The following is an 11357-nucleotide window of genomic DNA, read 5'->3' on the forward strand; positions in this document are numbered from 1 at the left end:
GGTATTAGAGCTTTGGTCTCCATTTGCTTTGATTTCCATAGCTTTTGGTGGTCATAGCCTTGGTTTCACAACCTAGGAGAGTATGGCGTCTAGCGAGGGAAATTATCACCGTAGAGGTCCTTACTTTGATGGTACTAATTTTGCTAGTTGGAAGCATAAGATAAAAATGCATATTTCTAGACATAACCCCGAAATTTGGGCTATTGTGTGTATTGGTTTGCAAGGTGAATTCTTTGATGGGAGAGAACCAAACCGTGAAGCTACCGCGGAAGAGTTGAAGATGCTACAATACAATGCTCAAGCTTGTGATATTCTCTTCAACGGATTGTGCCGCGAAGAATTCAACAAAATCAGCCGTCTTGAGAATGCAAAGGAAATTTCGGTCACTTTGATTGATATGCACGAAGGTACCGACTCCGTCAAGGAATCCAAATTGGATGTGCTTCAAAGTCAACTTGACAAGTTCAAAATGAAGGATGGTGAAGGTGTGCTGAAATGTACTCTAGGCTTGCTCTCATCACATATGAGATTGCCGGCTTAGGAAGTGAAGAGATGACCGATAAATTCATCATCAAGAAGATCCTAAGAGCCTTGGATGGAAACTATGATACCGTGTGCACATTGATCCAAATGATGCCCAATTACAAAGACCTCAAGCCAACGGAAGTCATTGGAAGAATTGTTGCTCATGAGATATCACTCAAGGATAAGGAAGAGCTTCACAGCAAGTCAAGCGGTGCTTACGAAGTCTCATGTGATGCTCCCACATCATCAAGTGAGAAACAAACCTTCAATGAAGAATTGAGCCTAATGGTGAAGAACTTCAACAAGTTCTACAAGAGTAGAAGCAAAGAAAGAAGTTCCAAGTCAAGGTCCTACAATGACAAAAGATCTTCAAGTCGTGAACGAAATTGCTACAGTTGTGGAAGACCCGGACACTACTCCAATGAGTGTATGGCTCCATACAAAAGAAGAGAAGATTCTCCCAAAAGAAGAAGTAGAAGAGAAGAATCACCACCGAGAGAGAGAAGGAGTAGAGATGATCGTTATGAACGAAGACCCTCTCGGAGAAGCAAGGATTCGGAGAGGAAGGACAAATCATCAAAGAGCTACACAAACGAAGACATCAAGCTCATGTTGGTGAATGGGTATCCGGCTCCGACTCCGACCATCACTCCGAAAGAAGCTATCACTCCGACTCCGAATATACTCAAGATGAAGGTGTTGCCGGTCTAGCACTTGTGTCAACCAACTCCTACGACATATTTGACTCACCAAATGAAGGAATTGGAAGATTCTTCATGGCTAAAGGACCAAAGGTAACACACCTCGAGTATGTTGATTTCAATAGTGATGAAGATGATTTGCTAGGAGATGATGATTTACTTGTTGACAACTCTAGTTATGAGAACTATGATGAACTTGATATTAATCATGATAATCAAGATAAAATGAATGACAATGGTAAGGAGAAGATTGAGCGTCTAACTAAAGAACTAAACACTCTTAAGTTAGCTCATGAAACTACCTTGGAAGATCATCGATAACTTTTAAAGTCTCATCATAAGCTACGCTTTGAAAAGCTCAACCTTGAGCAAGAGCATGAGTTCTTAAAAGCAATCAATGATGATCTTCGCAAGAAAAGTTCTTCTTACATTGCCAAGCGTTTACTCTTGTCTACTTACATGCCACAAGTTAAATCTAGCAATAAGAACGAGAAAGATTCTTCCTCTAGTAGTAACAACAATCATGCTAAATCCAATGTTGTTGCTTCTAGTAGTTCTCTTGATTCCACTAATGATTCTCTTAGCCAAGTTACACTTGAGCAAGAAAATAGGTTACTGAAGGGAATTATAGAGAAAGGTGTTTACAAGAGTCTTGCTGGAAGTAAGAAATTTGAGGAAATTGTACGCAAGCAAGGAAGACACCGGAAGAATCAAGGTGTTGGTTTTGAACGAAAGTTCAATGCCAATGGAGTTGAGTGGGAAGAAGATCAATACCCCAAGACGAAGTTTGTTCCTCAACAGAAGTAGTATGATCCTACTTCTTTCCAATGAACACAAGCTCAAGATGATCTTCCACCACAAGACAACAAGCTAAAAGGCAAGGACAAGCTTCAAGAGGAAACCGATGCATTTGAAGAAGCTCCTAAAGCCTTGGTCAAGTGGGTTACCAAGACTACATCAAGTTCCACTTCATCAAGTATGACTACAACTCCAAGGATTCCCATCAAGATGGTGTGGATCCCTAAGAAGAAGAAATAGATAGTTCTTGAGGGTGACTCCGCCAACATACTTGTAGGATCGAAAGTATGTCTAGAGGGGGGTGATTAGACTACTTGACCAAATAAAAATCTAGCCTTTCCCAATTTTAGTTCTTGGCAGATTTTAGCAACTTAGCACAAGTCAAGCAATCAACCTACACATGCAATTCTAAGAGTATAACAGCGGAATGTAAAACAATTGCATATGAAGGTAAAGGGAGGAGTTTGAGGGAGCAACCGCAATGTTGACACGGAGATTTTTTATCCGTGGTTCCGATAGGTGGTGCTATCGTACATCCACGTTGATGGAGACTTCAACCCACGAAGGGTAACGGTTGTGCGAGTCCACGGAGGGCTCCACCCACGAAGGGCCCACGAAGAAGCAACCTTGTCTATCCCACCATGGCCGTCGCCCACGAAGGACTTGCCTCACTAGGGTAGATCTTCACGAAGTAGGCGATCTCCTTGCCCTTACAAACTCCTTGGTTCAACTCCACAATCTTGACAGAGGCTCCCAAGTGACACCTAGCCAATCTAGGAGACACCACTCTCCAAGAAGTAACAAATGGTGTGTTGATGATGAACTCCTTGCTCTTGTGCTTCAAATGATAGTCTCCCCAACACTCAACTCTCTCTCAAAGGATTGGATTTGGTGGAAAGAAGATTTGAGTGGAAAGCAACTTTGGCAAGGCTAGATATCAAGATTTATGTGATTGGAATGGAATATCTTGACCTCAACAAAAGTGTAGGTGGTTCTCTCTCAGAAAATATGTGTTGGAAGTGTAGGAATGTTCTAATGGCTCTCTCCACAAATGAAGAGTGGGTGGAGGGGTATATATAGCCTCCACACAAAATCTAACCGTTACACACAAATCACCAAACTCGGTGGGACCGATTCAAAGAACTCGGTCAGACCGATTTGGTTCATAATGTGACAGTTAGGCATTTCGGTGGGACTGACATGTCAACTCGGTGGGACCGATGTCATTAGGGTTAGGGCATAACGTAATCTCAGTGAGACCGATTACACAAACTCGGTGAGACCGATTTTGGTAACAGACAAACAGAGAGTTGGTCAGGCAAACTCGGTGGGACCGATTCGCTCATCTCGGTTGGACCGAAACGTTACGAAAAGGAAACATAGTGTTTGCATTGCAATCTCGGTGGGACCGATCGCTCATCTCAGTTTGACCGAAACGTTACGAAGGGAAACAGAGAGTTTGCAATCCCATCTCGGTGAGACCGAGATCCCTATCGGTCAGACCGAAAAGACTAGGGTTTCTGGCAGTGGCTATGTCAACTGAACTTGGTGGCTCCGGATAGAAAGAATCGGTGGGGCCGAGTTGGACTTTTGGTTTGGGACATATGTGGATGTGAGATAGTAGTGGAGGGTTTTGGAGCATATCACTAAGCATTTTGAGCAAGAACCTCATTAAGCAACACCTCATCCCTTCTTAATAGTATTGGCTTTTCCTATAGACTCAATGTGATCTTGGATCACTAAAAAAGAAAATGTAAAGTCTTGTGCTTTGAGCTTGAGCCAATCTTCTGTTCTTAGCATTTTGAAGGGTCCACTTTCTAATCCATGCCATGCCAACCATTGAGCCTTCCTGAAATATTCATCTTGGAATAGTATTAGCTCAATGAGCTATATGTTGTTAGGAATTACCAAAACCACCCAGGGATAGTTGCACTTTAAATCTCCCCCTTTTTGGTAATTGATGACAACATATAGATCAAAGCTTCGAAAACTGATAAATAAGATTTAAAAACATCGTCGCTTTGAGAAGTATGTGATAAGCAAGAGCTACCCCTAAATTTGTGCATTATTTAGAATTTGCTTTTGAATGCAAATGCACAATCGATTAGGATCATGGGTTACTCTTCCATGTCACATACATCTTGGTGGAGTGCTCAAAATGATAGAAATTAAAGCATGCACTCATCACCAAGCAAAGTGACTGATCATAAGAGGATATGAAAGATAGTATCATCCAACAAGCATTAAGGGTAGCATATGATCAAACACATGATCAACCAAGTATCTCACAAGGACATAAAGTAGTATCTCACACAAGCACACAATAAAAAGTTTGAACCAAAATAGCAAGAGAGATAAAAAAGCAACACTCTCTCTCGAAGCCTATGATCTATACATTTTTCTCCCCCTTTGGCAACAAATTACCAAAAAGTTCAAAAATGCATAGTGCTAAATGACTCTCAGGCTTGATCTTCGGGAGGTGGTGTTGAGAGAACTCCAAGGACGAAGGCTTCAGATGAAGTAGCTGGAGCTGGTGGAGTAGCTGCTGGAGGTGGAACTGGAGTTGTTGCTGCTGGTGCTAATGTTGTAGCTCTAGTGTCTGTCACTGGCACTGCAGCAGATCTCTGTCCTCTGGGCACTCTGGCAAAAGCATCTGTGGTAGACTTGCCCTTCTCAGCTTCCTCCTGGAGTTGCTCAACTGCAGTTTGGATCTCTGTCACCTTGACATCAAGGTCATAGAATTTTGTCTCAATGATCCTCTCCAGACTCTCCTGGTTCTTGGTCAGGGTGGCCAAGCCCTTCTCAATCCTCAGGGTGGATTGGATCAGGTATCTAAGCTAGTCTTGCTTGCGCTTCAAGAATACCTGAGATGCCTCCTCTACTGTTGGCATCTTTGCAGCCTTCTCTCTCTTCTCATGTGCTTGAGCTGAAGATGGTTCATTCTCATTCATCACCACTGTGTTATCTTCAAATTCAGGGTAGATGGGCAGGTGCTCCTTATCCAAAATGTATTTGCCTCTGCCCATCTTTGAGTTGATGAGCTCCTGAATTTGTGGGGCAGGTGAGCTCCTCAACTTCACCTGTGGCAACTTTTCTTGGCTTAGACATGGGCTGTCTTCTTGCTGGCATCTTTGTTTTCAGACCAGGCTTTGTTGCAGCAACTGTGCCATACTCTTTCTTCAACACCTTTTTCTTTGAAGTGGCTTCATCTTCAACTCCCACATAGTCTTCATCCTCAGAGTCAGAAGTTCTCTTCTTCCTTGTCCTGGTAGCAGCCTTTGGCAAATTGCTTGGTGTGCTCCTGCTGCCCTCATCATAGCTGCTAGAGGGATCTGAACCCTCACTCATCTGCACCTGCTGTTCAGAATTGTTCTGGCTGTCACTTTGATCAGACATCTCTGCAAACACTTTGACAGCAGACCCTGTGAATAGATGATAGATGAGGTAGAGAAGATGAGCATCACAAAGTACAGGAGTTTTGCAAAATAGATGACTTAAAAACTTAGTTTTAGTTCTTCACAGAAAGCATTTCGGATCTACCGATTTGTAAACTCGGTGATACCGAAGCAGCTTTTGAACCTAAACTAGTGAACTCGGTCAGACCGAGTCACAGTTCGGTGGTACCGAGATTGCTAGGGTTTCACAAAGAATCGAACTCGGTCACACCGATTTGCAATTTTCGGTCAGGCCGAAAATGCATGTGCTCTGGCCTAAGCCAAATCGGTGAGACCGATTTCTACAACTCGGTCGGTCCGAGATGAATTCGGCGGAGACCTAACCCTAAATTTTCAAATCAAAACTAATCTACGAGACATTTTCGCTGGACAGGATGATTTCAATCGTGGCAAGAATCATGGCAAAGCAATGTGCTAAGAATCAGAGTTAAGGATTAGCACAAAGTTTAAGTTTGTACCCTAGTTCGGCGGCGAACTTGCTACGGCGGCAACGACGGGGCAGATTGCCGTTGACGGCAGCGGAGACCAGCGGTGGGAGGTCGCTGGCGATGAGAGGATGATCCGGAGACGTGAAGAGGCAGAGCAGGTTACGCGCGGGCGAGGAGGTTCGGAAAATTTTCAAAAATTTGGTCCGTCGGTATATATAACCTGACACTGTCGGTGTGACCGAGTGGGACGACTCGGTGGCACCGAGATGCAAAACTGCAAGCAATTACTGCAACTTGGTGTGACCGAAAGGTTCTAACCGGTTGCACCGAGATTGAAAACCCTAGATCAACTTAGTGACTCGGTAGGACCGAAAGGGATGAATCGGTCAGACCGAGATGCACAAAGAGGTTTTGGAGGTTTAAGTCTATGACGAATCGGGAACTACGAGTGCTCCCCACACAGAGTGGTTCGAATCTGACTTGATCAAACTTTGTGATGTAGCATGAATAGAGTTTGAGACGAAAAGCATAGATAGCTAGAGGGAGTTCTTAGGCATTCTTGTCCATCCATTTGGCAAAAGAGAAAGAGCCAAACAATCAAAACAACAAATGGATGTCCTCGAATGAGTAAAATATGCATTCAACATGCTCACACAATTAAGATGGCAAATGAAATATGTGACAAAGCATGCACAATCACTCTAGCATCTATCAACCAATTTGGCGATGACTAGGTCATCTATATATGAGTATATTGACTTAGGAGTCAAATGAGAACATTTGATCATAGGTCATACTCATCGTTTAAGCACAAGTGGGGTTACCACTTTTACATAAAGCATTGTTGTGTTCACACCATTAGAGTTGCTTTAACTCAATTGATTAGAGTAAAGCTCCCCCTAGATGTGATATCCCCCCTAAGAGGGATGAACTAACCTTGGGTTTTGTCGATGATGACTTCATGTAGGTGTTGAAGATGTAGATTCTCAATGTTGATGTAGATCATTCGGAGCAATCCTTTGGAGTGAGTTGCACTTTCAATACCTACATGGGTTAGTCCCACAAGGAACAAACAAGGATATCCATAGACATAGAGTGATGCATACACAAGATGATGTCCATGAAAGCATTAGGTTACCTTGTCCCTTGTCTTACCAACAAGAGGGTTTGTGACTCCTTGAACTAGTGCAAGATATGGAAGTTGTTTGCACTTGTCCTCGCCAAAATGATAAGAGTGAAGTATGTTGGCGGAGTCACCCTCAAGAACTCTCTAGTTCTTCTTCTTCTAGATCCACACCATCTTGATGGGAATCCTTGGAGTTGTAGTTGTACTTGATGAAGTAGAACTTGATGTAGTCTCGGGAACCCACTTGACCAAGGCCTTAGGTGCTTCTTCAAATGCATCAATTTCCTATTGAAGCTTCTCCTTGCCTTTTCGCTTGTGGTCTTGTGGTGGAAGATCATCTTGAGCTTGTGTCCCTTTGAAAGAAGTAGGATCGTACTTCTCTTGTTGAGGAACAAACTTCGTCCTGGGGTATTGATCTTCTTCCCACTCAACTCCATTGGCATTGAACTTTCATTCAAAACCAACACCTTGATTCTTCCGGTGTCTTCCTTGCTTGCATACAATTTCCTCAAATTGCTTACTTCCGGCAAGGCTCTTGTAAACACCTTTCTCTATAATTCCCTTCAATAAGCTATTTTCTTGCTCAAGTGTAACTTGGCTAAGAGAATCATTAGTGGAATCAAGAGAACTACTAGAAGCAACAACATTGGATTTAGCATGATTGTTGTTACTACTAGATGAAGCATCTCTCTTGTTCTTGTTGCTAGATTTAACTTGTGGCATGTAAGTAGACAAGAGTAAACGCTTGGCAATGTAAGAAGAACTTTTCTTGTGAAGATCATCATTGATTGCCTTTAAAAACTCATGCTCTTGCTCAAGGTTGAGCTTTTCAAAGCGTAGCTTATCATGAGTCTTTAAAAGTTCTCGATGATCTTCCAAGGTAGTTTCATGAGATAACTTAAGAGTGTTTAGTTCTTTAGCTAGACGCTCAATCTCCTTCTTATCATCATCATTCGTTTTATCTTGATTGGCATGATTAATCGACGTTTCATCATAGTTTTCATCACTAGAGTTGTCAACAAGTAAATCATCATCACCTAGCAAATCATCTTCATCACTATTGAAATCAACATACTCGGGATGTGTTACCTTTGGACCTTTGGCCATGAAGCATCTCCCAATTCCTTCATTTCGTGAGTCAAATATGTCGTAGGAGTTGGTTGACACAAGTGCTAGACTGGCAACACCTTCATATTGAGTATATTCGGAGTCGGAGTGATAACTTCTTTCGGAGTGATGGCCGGAGTCGGAGCCGGATACCCATTCACCAACATGAGCTTGATGTCTTCTTTTTGTGTAGCTCCTTGATGACTTGTCCTTCCTTTCTGAATCCTTGCTTCTCCGAGAGGATCTTCGTTCATAACGATCATCTCTACTCCTCCTTTCTCTTGGTGGTGACTCTTCTCTTCTACTTCTTCTTTTGGGTGAATCTTCTCTTCTTTTGTAGGGGGGCGTACACTCATTGGAGTAGTGTCCGGGTCTTCCACAATTGTAGCAATTACGCTCACGACTAGAAGATCTTTTGTCATTATAGGACCTCGACTTGGAGCTTCTTTCCTTGCTTCTACTCTTGTAGAACTTGTTGAAGTTCTTTACCATTAGGCTCAATTCTTCATTGAAGGTTTGTTTCTCACTTGATGATGTGGGAGCATCACACGAGGATTTGTAAGCACCACTTGACTTGTTGTGAAGCTCTTCCTTATCCTTGAGTGACATCTCATGAGCAACAATTCTTCCAATGACTTCTGTTGGTTTGGTATCTTTGTAATTGGGCATCATTTGGATCAATGTGCACACGGTATCATATTTTCCATCCAAGGCTCTTAGGATCTTCTTGATGATGAATTTGTCGGTCATCTCTTCACTTCCTAAGCCGGCAATCTCATTTGTGATGAGAGCAAGCCTAGACTACATTTCAGCGACACCTTCACCATCCTTCATTTTGAACTTGTCAAGTTGACTTTGAAGCACATCCAATTTGGATTCCTTGACGGAGTCGGTACCTTCGTGCATATCAATCAAAGTGACCGAAATTTCCTTTGCATTCTCAAGACGGCTGATTTTGTTGAATTCTTCGCGGCACAATCCGTTGAAGAGAATATCACAAGCTTGAGCATTGTATTGTAGCATCTTCAACTCTTCCGTGGTAGCTTCACGGTTTGGTTCTCTCGCATCAAAGAATTCACCTTACAAGCCAATACACACAATAGCCCAAACGGCGGGGTTATGTCCAAGAATATGCATTTTCATCTTATGCTTCCAACTAGCAAAATTTGTACCATCAAAGTAAGGACCTATACGGTGATAATTTCCCTCGCTAGACGCCATACTCTCCTAGGTTGTGAAACCAAGTCTATGACCACCAAAAGCTATGGAAATCAAAGCAAATGGAGACCAAAGCTCTAATACCACTTGTAGGATCGAAAGTATGTCTAGAGGGGGGGGGGTTAAACTACTTGACCAAATAAAAATCTAGCCTTTTCCCAATTTTAGTTCTTAGCAGATTTTAGCAACTTAGCACAAGTCAAGCAATCAACCTACACATGAAATTCTAAGAGTATAGCAGCGGAATGTAAAACAATTGCATATGAAGGTAAAGGGAGGAGTTTGAGGGAGCAAACGCAATGTTGACACGGAGATTTTTATCCGTGGTTCCGATAGGTGGTGCTATCGTACATCCACATTGATGGAGACTTCAACCCACGAAGGGTAACGGTTGCACGAGTCCACGGAGGGCTCCACCCACGAAGGGCCCACGAAGAAGCAACCTTGTCTATCCCACCATGGCCGTCGCCCACGAAGGACTTGCCTCACTAGGGTAGATCTTCACGAAGTAGGCGATCTCCTTGCCCTTACAAACTCCTTGGTTCAACTCCACAATCTTGACGGAGGCTCCCAAGTGACACCTAGCCAATCTAGGAGACACCACTCTCCAAGAAGTAACAAATGGTGTGTTGATGATGAACTCCTTGCTCTTGTGCTTCAAATGATAGCCTCCCCAACACTCAACTCTCTCTCATAGGATTGGATTTGGTGGAAAGAAGATTTGAGTGGAAAGCAACTTTGGGAAGGCTAGAGATCAAGATTTATGTGATTGGAATGGAATATCTTGACCTCAACACAAGTGTAGGTGGTTCTCTCTCAGAAAATATGTGTTGGAAGTGTAGGCATGTTCTGATGGCTCTCTCCATGAATGAAGAGTGGGTGGAGGGGTATATATAGCCTCCACACAAAATCTAACTGTTACACACAAATCAGCAAACTCGGTGGGACCGATTCAAAGAACTCGGTTAGACCGATTTGGTTCATAATGTGACCGTTAGGCATTTCGGTGGGACTGACATGTCAACTCGGTGGGACCGATGTCATTGGGGTTAGGGCATAACCTAATCTCGGTGAGACCGATTACACAAACTCGGTGAGACCGATTTTGGTAACAGACAAATAGAGAGTTGGTCAGGCAAACTCGGTGGGACCGATTCACTCATCTCGGTTGGACCGAAACGTTACGAAAAGGAAACAGAGTGTTTGCATTGCAATCTCGGTGGGACCGATCGCTCATCTTGGTTTGACCGAAACGTTACGATGGGAAACAGAGAGTTTGCAATCCCATCTCGGTGAGACCAAGATCCCTATCGGTGAGATCAAAAAGACTAGGGTTTCTGGCAGTGGCTATGTCAACTGAACTCGGTGGCTCCGGATAGAAAGAATCGGTGGGGTCGAGTTGGACTTTTGGTTTGGGACATATGTGGATGTGAGAAAGTAGTGGAGGGTTTTGGAGCATATTACTAAGCATTTTGAGCAAGAACCTCATTAAGCAACACCTCATCCCTTCTTAATAGTATTGGCTTTTCCTATAGACTCAATGTGATCTTGGATCACTAAAATAGAAAATGTAGAGTCTTGTGCTTTGAGCTTAAGCCAATCTTCTGTTCTTAGCATTTTGAAGGGTCCACTTTCTAATCCATGCCATGCCAACCATTGAGCTTTCCTGAAATATTCATCTTGGAATTGAGCTATATGTTGTTAGGAATTACCAAAACCACCCAGGGATAGTTGCACTTTCAATACTTCACTCTTATCATTTTGGCAAGGACGAGTGCAAACAACTTCCATATCTTGCACTAGTTCAAGGAGTCACAAACCCTCTTGTTGGTAAGACAAGGGACAAGGTAACCAAATGCATTCATGGACATCATCTCATGTGAACATCACTCTATGTCTATGGATATCCTTGTTTGTTCCTTGTGGGACTAACCCGTGTAGGTATTGAAAGTGCAACTCATTCCGAAGGATTGCTCCGAATGATCTACATCAACATTGA

The sequence above is a fragment of the Triticum aestivum genome, chromosome 2D (assembly GCF_018294505.1).
Source record: "Triticum aestivum cultivar Chinese Spring chromosome 2D, IWGSC CS RefSeq v2.1, whole genome shotgun sequence".
Lineage (NCBI taxonomy): Eukaryota > Viridiplantae > Streptophyta > Magnoliopsida > Poales > Poaceae > Triticum > Triticum aestivum.